We start from the raw sequence: 10,520 nt of genomic DNA, 5'->3' as shown, positions 1-10,520 counted from the left end.
TTTTTTTTGTTGTTGTTTTTCTTTTTTGAGACAGGGTCTCACTATGTAGTTGAGACTGACCTGGAACTCACTATGTAGCCCAGGCTGGTCTCAAACTCACAGTGATCCTTCTGTCTCAGCCTCCCAAGTGCTGGGATTACAGGTGTGCACTACCACACCCAGTTTATTTCAGATATTTTCTTGCTGAATCACATGAATGATATCATAGTTGAAGAATTTTCACATGAAACATTTCATAGAGATATTGGTCATCATGGCACTGCTCAAAACTAAGGTCAGCTTATCTTATCTGAACTTAAGAGATCACATAAAACTGACCTTTGTTGGAACAGTGCATTTCAGAACTAGAAAATATTGGATAAGAATCAATGCTGAAATAGATAAATAGTCTTTATGCCAGAAACTAAAGGAAATTTCCATTTGCTGCAGTCCAACCGGGAGGAGGGCGGTGTAGTCTCAGCAGCACTGCAGACTTCTATCCAGGACAGTTCTCTCTCCCTGGGCCTCTACCCTCCTGCCCGCAAGTGTCCTAACCTCCTAGGCCTCTTATATCTGATATCATTGGGCATTGAGAGCAGGTCCGGAGAAGGTGACCCCTCAGAGGATCTTTAGTCTCTACCAAGATGATAGAAGTACTGACAACAACTGAATCCCAGAAACTGCTAAACAGCTGAGTACCCTGTGGGAATATGAGGCCAGATGTTAGCCAAAGGTCTGCGGTTTGAGATTAACTGAATCTGCACATGATAATGGCCTTAAAATGACTGCAAGATGGAGAGATTTTAAAGTGAAAGATCTTAGTCTAATTCAGTTCTTTGGCTTTGATATGGAGATATTTTCTCTAGCTGTGAATTTACTGGACAGATTCCTGTCTAAAATGAAGGTACAGCCCAAGCACCTTTGGGTGTGTTGTGCTGAGTTCCTTTTATTTGGCTGTAAAATCAATAGAGGAGGAAAGAAATGTCCCATTGGCAGCTGACATGATCTGAATAAGTCAGTATTGGGTCTTGGTTTCAGACTTGATGCGAATAGAAAAGATTGTATTGGAGAAGGTGTGGAAAGTCAAAGCTACCACTGCTTTTCACTTTCTGAAACTCCATTATTCACTCATTAAAGAAAGCTTGCCATTTGAAAGGAAAAATAGCCTAAATTTTGAAAGACTAGAAGCTCAGTTTAAGGCCTGTCACTGCAGGATTATATTTTCTAAAGCAAAGCCTTCTATGTTGGTCTTATCTATCATTGAACTGGGGATCCAAGCAGAGAAGTGTGTAGAATTAACAGAAGGAGTAGAATGTCTTCAGACACATTCCAAGATAAATGGTGGAAATCTGACTTTCTGGCAAGAGCTTGTATCCAAGTGTGTGTGTGTTTTTTAATGTTTTTGGAACCAGGGATCGAACTCAGGACCTTGCGCTTGCCAGGCAGGTGCTTGTACTACTGAGCTAAATCTCTGGCCCCTCCCAGTGTTCAACTCAATAGTTGTCAGACAAGTGTTCCAAACTGGATGTTCAGAATTTGAAGTGGATTGTTTCTGGGCATTCTGCACAGCAACTGAAGCATAGTTACTATAGAATGACTCACTTTCCAACAATTCCTGAAATGGTTTCTTAATTGGTAAATTTGATTGTTTCTCTGTATAGAGAAAATTATACAATTTTCTTATAATTGAAATATTGAAATATTCAAAATAAACCAACTGGACTTGGAATAGCAAAAGGGAAAAACTGGTATCACCAATATAATCAGCTAACATTTGAAGGCATTTGCTATGTATAAGGTACAATACCCTAAGGGCCAGGCATGGTGGCACACACCTGTAATCCTAGCATTTGGGAGGTGAGGAAGGAGGATCATCATGAGTTTGAGGCCAGCCTGGGCTACATAATGAGTACAAGGTCAGCCTAAATTACACAGACTCTGTCTCAAGACAACAACAACAACAACAACAACAACAAAACACCCTTAGGAATTTCCAATCTCTGATATATATATGTTAACCATTTAATTATATTAGCATCTTAGAAAACAACGTCATCTTTAAAAACCTGAATTTTAAGGAAGTGCTGAAGTAATGATTTTTAATTGCACATTTTGCTAAATGTAGCCCTAAGCTCTAGCTCATTTAAGGTTATAATAGGACCAAAAGTTTGATCCATATTTGAACTAATTTAAGACTGTTAGCTTATAATCAGAATCATTGTGAATTTAAATGTTACACCTAAAGAAGAAAGTAATACAAAGTAGATGATTTCTTTTGGGTTTCTGCAAATTGCTAGTATGTCTCAAGATACTGCTATTGTAATTGGAATAATATAAAGTAATTATAGTCATAAAAAGTATAAATTCAGTCACTGCATATATTCTATATGCTCTGGCCATCTAAATTTATTAACTTACAGTAAGGATTAATCTTTTCCTCAAAAGTAAATGTTAATATTTAATACATCTACATATGATTATGAAATTTAGATACGGAAATTTTACTTTTAACAGCTAGTAGTATTTAGATCAACTTTTGATAAGTTGGGTTTTTTTTTCTTTACATAAATAGTATTAGTACAGCAACAAAAATGTTTCTTTGAAGATTTTCTCCACAATTCTGAATTATGGATTCCTAAGTTGTTATAATGGATTTAAGTCATAAATTCTCAAAACATCACAACTAGATTGGTATGACATTCTCAATCTTTGGAAAACTGCTTAATTAATGTAATGCTGCAGTAAGAATGTTTAGATTTGAATTCATCTATAAAACTAAAGGCATAAATGTGAAACAACACAAGCTTGAAAAAGTGTACTATGAATCTTCATTTATAACATTAACTTTCTATATTGGATCAATATATTATATTTAGGTGATATTGAAAATGGTAACTTACTTAATTTAAATGTTAAATTTTAAATTATGAGGTTTACATCAAAACCAGTATTTCACACATAAACAATTTTAAGGTATAATAAAGGTTATATTCTAGATAATGTAGTGATTTCTTGGCACCCATAATGCAAGTGAACTGCCTACTTTAAAGATGAGAATGTTATTGTTATATGGGAATTACATTTAAATTTAAAAACATTTCATATTAAGTCAAAATACAGCCCTACTAAGTTTGACATATTCATTGAGCTATCTTTAATGATTCTTCTAAAAAACAGATGACATTTGTATTGATAATAAGAATTTCTATACAGAATTTACTTCCTTTATCTAATTCTGTTAAAAACATGTTCTAGTATATTACATAGTAAGTAAAAATAAATTATCACTTTACCCTGAAGTTCTGGCTAGATAAAGAACTTCAGGTTTTACTATGGACTCTTTCTATAAAACTGCCACTGCTTCCAGGTTTATTTTTAAAAGGAATAGAATATACTTTCACAAATTTCCATAATGGGTCTTAAAAAAAGTAAGGAGGCACCTCCATAATTATGAGATTGCTGAGGCAGTGTTTGGAATTCTCCATGTGAGCCAATGAATGGAACGAGATGTACATGTATTGTTAGTATTGTAAACAGTCAGTGCAGCCTGAAGCCCAAGTCTATCCAGAATGGATGGAACTAATTTTGACATCACGTTACAGATAAATAAGCATTGAAAAATAAACCAAAGAACCACAGTATACTCTACCTTTAACTTTTTTAAACCATGTTTCATGGATAACTTCAATTTTACCATAAGGCTTATATATTTCAATATTTTGAAAGCATCAGTATTATTTTTGAGTTGGCAGAGGTAATGTAACCAACTACCATTACATTTAGTACTGAGAGATTAACTATTCAATAAAATTACTGAAATGCAAAAAAAAAAAAAGTAAAAGAAATATTTGCAACTGAGATAAGTGAAGAAAAAGGATAAAGGTAATTACATTAATTATAATTTAAGCTTATATTACTAAAATATGTACTTCTGGGCTGGAGATTTAGCTCAGTGGTACCACTGCCTGCCTTGCAAGCATAAGTTCTTGAGTTCGAACCCCTGTATGGAAAAAAAAAAAGCTTCTACTGACTTTAGAAGGAAAGTGTGATTGCAAAGTTAAAAAAATATCTTCAGAATGGTCAAAAAGTTCTGAAAGTTTTGGTGTGTTTTTATTCAACTTTCTCTTACTCTCCCTGGTGTGGTAGCAATCTTGATTTTGAAGCAAAAACAGCTCAGTTACCAGTTCCCCCTACCTTAAATGGTAGGGATCAGAGCAGACTTTATTGGAAAGTTGTGTATGTCTGTTCTAAACTGTCTGGGATGATAACTGAAAGGCTAACATACGCCATTCATCTATGTTTTGCCTAACTGAGAAATCAAGTAGGAAAATCTGTGGATGCTGCTCGCAAGAGCTGTATGATAACTACAGACCCACAGATGCCTGGAGCAAAAAGAGATTATGGCAAAAAGACAGAAAAGATAGTCTAAGGCCTGAGGGGAGAGTCTGGGGCAGGAGTTGGAAATTAGGACATTTAGAAGCAGCCGCGTGTGCAGTGGTGTTTAGAAAACCACACGTGCCCAGCCTCAGGAAAGTGTTGGGAAGATGTTAAGCTTTCTGCCTTGGTCCTGACCTCAGAGAATCCTGTGTTGGAGGAGTTCTCCAGTGCACAGTCAGCCTGCAAAGTCTAGGGTAGCTCTTGGCATCCAAGGAAACCTCTGTCAAAATATTCACTAAATATAGGTTAAAAGAACAGAAGCTTCAAATAATTATGTGTGACAAGGACTAGCCTTTGCAAAAGCAGTTTAGAAAACTAATGGAATCCCAGAGCTATTACAACCTTTAGTAATAGACTAATCAACCTAACCACCTCTTGAGAAAAGGGACAATATGATTTTCAAAGATCTTGCATTATAATTATCAAAGGGAAAAATTTCAAGAGAAGAATCACAAAGCACATGAAGGAAAACAAAAATATGGCACATTCAAAGGAACAAAAACTGGCAGAAACTACTTCCAGGGAAGCTCAAATGTGGGAGTTACATGTTGAGACATTAAAATAACTGTCCTCAATATGCATAAAGGACTAAAGGAGAAGATAGATAAAGAACTTAAGCAAAATCAGGAAAGGTATCTGTGAACAAAGTGAGAATACCAAGAAAGAAATATAGGTTATAAAAGTGGCCAAATAGAAACACTAGAGGTGTTTAAATAACTGAAATAAAACATCTTCTAAAAAGATTCAAAGATTTGCTCAAACAGAAAAAAGAATCAGTGAACTTGAAGACAAAACAATTGAAACTGAGTGTGGAACAAAATAATAAATGAAGACAAGGTGAATAGAGCCAAAAGGATTTTTGGGACGCCATAAAACAGACCATTATGGAATTTCCAGGAGAAATGACTGAAAATGACTCAGAAAGACCATTTGAAGAAATAGTGACTAAAAATATTCCAAATTTGGTGAAGGAGATTAGTTTACAAATAAAAGAAACTCAAACTCCAAGTAGGATAAGTTCAACAAGACATGTAGTCAGATTATAGTTAAATTGACACACACACACACACACACACACACACACACACACACACAAGAACACACACAGAGAATCTTGAAAGCAGCCAAAGTATATCATTACATACAAGGTATCTCCAGTAGAGTTATCAACGTATTTCTCAGAAGAAGTATTATCAGCCACAAGGCAGTGGGATGACATTTTAAAGTGATCAAAGTAAAAAAAGTAAACCAAAAATTCCAATATCTAGCAATACTGTCTTTCAAAAAGTGAGAATGAAGTCATGATATTCTCAGATAAAAACAGAAGGTTGTTACTATTTCTCTACAAAAATGCTAAAGAGAGACCCTTAGGTTATAAGAAAGAGTGTTAGTCATATCAATGAACAGATCTCAGTAATCCCAGTAATGCGGTAAATGCATAAGCAAGTATAAAGTTAGTATTATTATAATCTTAATTTGTAACCCTATTTTAACTTTCTACTGAGTTTTCAAGAAAAATACACAAAATCATTAAAATCTATGTTATTTGGCATGCAATGCATGAAGATATAGTTTGTGACAATGATGTGAAGTTAGGGCATAGGGTTACAAAGGAAGTTTGTGTCTGTGATTGAAGTTTAATTGATATCAACTCGAATTTGACTGTCAAGATGTAATTCCCATGGTAATCCCAAAATTTACAAAATATACACATAAGGGAGTGAGAAGGGAATAAAAAGTCACTATGAAAATTCAACTAAACACAAAAGAAGGTAGTAGTGGAGGAAATGGGACAGAAAAATGATACAAAAATCCTGAAAACAGGTTGCAAAAGGGCAGAAGTGAGTCCTTCCTTAAAAGAAATTACTTCAAATTTAAAAGGATTAAATTTAGCCAGGTGTGGCAGGACAGGTCCATAATCCCAGCCCTTGGAAGCCTGAAGCAGGAGGATCACCTCTAGTTCAAGGCTTCTCCTTGAGGAGTCAATTTCATTCCTTTTTAAGCCTTCAGATCAGTTGGAAAGTATAACAGTGAAAACAAGCCCCCACATTTGTAATAGCTACGAAGTATTTTTGTACATACTCACAAAGCTTCAAGGTACACATTTAAAAGAGTTATTAAGGTACTGCTTTGCAGGGCGTGCTGTCAGTGATAGCAGCCTGTGGCCAACCATGGTCAACCTCACTGTGCTGAGTCCTTGAGTCACTTCTCTTTGAGTTGTTTGCAGACAAAGTGCCAAAGACAGAAAAATACTTTGGTGCTCTGAGCACTGAAGAAAAAACATTTAGCTATAAGGGTTCCAGCTTCCACAGAATTATTACAGGATTTTAGTGCCAAGGTGATGACTTCACATGCCACGATGGCATGTCATTCTGCTGGGATAAATTTGATGGTTATAACCTCATATGGAAGCATACAGGTGCTGGCATCTTGTCCTATCTGCATAGCCAAGCCTGAGTGGTTGCATGGCGAGCATGTGGTCTTTGAGACTGGGAAAGGAGCATGAACACTGTGGAAGCCATGGAGTGCTTTAGGTCCAGGACTGGCAAGGCCAGTAAGAAAATTCCCATTACTGTCTGTGGACAACTCTAACACACCCTACATTTGTTTACCTTAACCAGCCATCCATTCCTTCTGTAGCTCAGAAATGCTCCTCTCCACCCTACTTGCTCCCAGTGCCCTATAATCCGTGGGTCCCACTGCATTCCTTAAGGTTCTAGGTTTTCCTCTTTCCCCTCCAAATCTGGGTGGGGTTTCAGAGCTAAGTTTTGATTATGAATGAAAACTAAACAGTGAAAGAAGTAAAAGGTATTTAGGAGCCAAAGTCATGCTGTTGAATCAGGGGTGACCAACTCGATCGGTGGCTGCCAAACTTTATTGTGCTATCAACATCACTTGAGTGAGTTTTTATAGTACAGATTGCTAGGCTTAGGGCTGCCAAATAAAACTGAGGATGTTGTTTTGTCTTGTATCAAGGCATTCTCCCAAATTCTCATGCACTCATAGGTTGGTTTTTTTGGAGCTGGCTGAATCTAGGGTGTGTTAGAATTAAGCATATGTTGTTTTGTCTTGTATCAAGGCATTCTCCCAAATTCTCATGCACTCATAGGTTGGTTTTTTGGAGCTGGCTGAATCTAGGGTGTGTTCGAATTAAGCGTGGGTGGTACTAAATTAGTCCACTGATTGGAATTAGCATAGTTCTGGGTGTGGCTGAATGGATTTACTGAAGACAGAAGCCCCACTCTGGGTGTGGGTGGGACTACTCAAAAGGCTTGTAAAATGGATGGAATATAAAGGGATGGAAAGAAGACAGGCCTGCTGCTTCCATCTGCTTTGCCATGGACTCCTATCTGCTCTGCCACAGACTGTTTCTCCTGTGCCCTGCCACTCTCCCTTTGAGCCAGCTGATTATGGGCTGAAACCTCTGCAAACTGTGAGCTGAAATAAACCTTTCCTCCTTTAACTAGCAGGGTTGGACATTTTGTCTCAGCAACAAAGGAAGTTACTAAGACAGATGCTTAGTTGAATTTGAATTTCAGTTAAAAAGAACTTTCAATAAACATATGCCCACTATTACATGGAACACATACTAAAAATGGTATCTGCTGTTTATCTGAAATTTAAATTTAAATAGATGTTCTGAACTTTTATTTGTTGAATCTGGAAACCCTAATGAGTCCCATCTCTAGAGTTTCTGAATGAGTGTGTTCTGGGTTAGGGCCTAAGAAGTTGCATTTTCAACACTTTCCTCAGTGATGCCAATGCTGCTGGTCTGTGACCATGCTTTGAAGAGACTTCTTTAGAGGTGTTGTAGGATTCTAGGAATGAGGTGATAGGCGTATGCACCATCCATAAACATGACACGTAAGAGGAGACCCAGCTCATGAGATGCTTCCTGAGGTCATACACACATATCCAGGTGCCTTTTGTGTTTCCATTTTACCTCATGGTCAACATCAAATTGAACACAATTTTGTAACTCTCCAGATGGATTTCCAAACCTCAGAATTATTTAAGGCCTACAAACATTCTTTTAAATACACCAGTGAATTTTTTACTAAGATATGCTTTTAAATTCCAGTAAACATCTATAATGCTGTGGACAGAGAAGGTGAAATTCACACTCAGATTTGTAGTGAATTCAGTATAAACAAGGATCAAGCTGGTATAATATGAGCTGAGTTCTCAAAGGAGGTCCATGCATGCCAACCCTAGTGAGGAACTCTGCTGTCTTCTCTGAGTGCCACTTTGATGTAGGGCTATTGGTCACCACAGGAGTCAGCAAGTGCTCCCAGGAAAGTGGGAACGAACTGGGTGGCTTCTCATTGGGTCTTTCCAGTGGTTGTGCAATGATTCTGTGATTGCTTCTTTTCTCCATTTAAACAGCCTCATGCCCCGAAGTCAGGACAGCAAAATGCACAGACTATGCCACATTAAAATATAAATTTTATTATGTTTTGCAGTGGTTTTTCTTTTTTTAATTTAGGAAACACTTGCCAAAGTTATAAGTCAATAAGGAACACAGAATATGTTTTTACTTTACATGCAATGCGTTTTGAACATTCTAATGCAGAAAGCAAAACCACTTTGTAGGGTTAAGTTTTCCAGAGATTTGATCATGGATACTTTGGATGAATCAGGTGTAGGAATTAGAGCACAGAATGGATCTTTTGTTCTCTTTCTCATTCTGCAGCACAGCTGATGTTTCATTCTTATGTCAAACTCTGCCCCATTTCCCAAGAAGACACAGGGTACATTATTACACTACAGGGGATGTACTGAGTATTTGGGTCAAGATAGTGAGAAATATTGAAATCACAGTGTTTGGGAATGGCTGAAGGCACTGGGAATGCCAGGTAATGAAGGAAGAGGATTCACTGATGACATGATCTTATCTCTGTGGGTTTGGAAACTGTTTTTTCTATGCACATAGTCCCCTCCTTTCTGACCAATTTTTGCGATCCTTCAGCGTGGCTGTCTGCTTCTCCAGAAAGGTTTGCTGGTGCTTTGAGAGATAGATAGCTTCCTTAACAGCTTGATATCACCCAAATTTCACCTGCTCACCTGCTCACATACTATTTATCTTACACATGTGTCTACGAAGAGGCCCTTGGCTGATCTGTAAATGCATTGCTTAGCACTGTGCCTGTCTAGAGCAGCTGTACTGGAGCGAATAGATGAATGAGTGAATGAATCCTATGACTGCGGTTTTACACACTCAAAAGTCTGAGATATGGGAATGATTAGTCCAGAAGGGAGACCTAGGACTAATGAATGGAAGTTATATGAATTCAATTTTACTTTAACTCAAAGGAGAAATTTCTAGAAATGAGAACTTTCAAAGAATATGTGGGGAGGCAGACAAGTCCCCTTTCCAATAAAGGCCAGTTAGTCAACTATCAAGGATAACACCAAACAGGTTAGCCTAAGGTGAGTCAAGTGATCTTGTAAGTTGGAATGTCTATGATCCAGGGCCCTTTTTCTCTAGAGGTTTTCTGTGGGACAGTAGACAGTGAGAAGATTTGAGATTAAAGGGGAAAAATGTTCCATGTAGCTTAAAAAGTTTTCCTCTTTGAAGGGTACTCCAGAGCCTTGATATATAAATGTGCTATGATTTTAATTTTATTTATTATATATACTTTGGGTTTTTCATGTAAGAGAAATTGTATAATGTTTAAGCTTGTGTTCAATGTATTCACTTAGCATTTCTGTCTCAAGATCCATCCATTTTCCTACAAATGGCTCAAATTTATCCTTCTTTGTGGCTGAGTAGTACTCCATTGTGTATATATACTCCACATTTTCTTTCTCCACTCATCTGTTAATGGGCATATAGACTATGTTGCTATATATATGGATATACATGTATCACTATAATATAACTTTAACTTTTTCAGGAAGATATCCATAAGAGGTATAGCTGGGTCAAATCAAATTTCTGCTTTTAGTTTTTTGATTAACCACCATACAGGTTTCCATAGTGATTGGACTAGTTTACAATGCAGAAAGTTTCCCTTTCTCCCTTGCCAACATTTTTTTTGTCCTGGAATTAGCCATTCCTACTGAAGTAAGATAGAATCTGGGTCATTTTTATTTGCATTTTT

At 37.0% G+C, this 10,520-nt stretch overlaps 2 pseudogenes; both read left to right on the top strand.

The window, feature by feature from the left end:
* LOC104866531 overlaps positions 1-273 on the top strand; it is a 7,181-nt pseudogene extending 6,908 nt beyond the window's left edge.
* A 350-nt stretch (positions 274-623) lies between these two features.
* Positions 624-1,611, top strand: LOC109118254 (annotated as a pseudogene).
* The last annotated feature ends 8,909 nt before the right edge of the window (positions 1,612-10,520 follow it).

This window comes from Fukomys damarensis, unplaced genomic scaffold (assembly GCF_012274545.1).
Source record: "Fukomys damarensis isolate Sample0158 unplaced genomic scaffold, DMR_v1.0_HiC HiC_scaffold_5, whole genome shotgun sequence".
NCBI lineage: Eukaryota > Metazoa > Chordata > Mammalia > Rodentia > Bathyergidae > Fukomys > Fukomys damarensis.
This window is presented reverse-complemented; position numbering and strand designations above follow the sequence as displayed.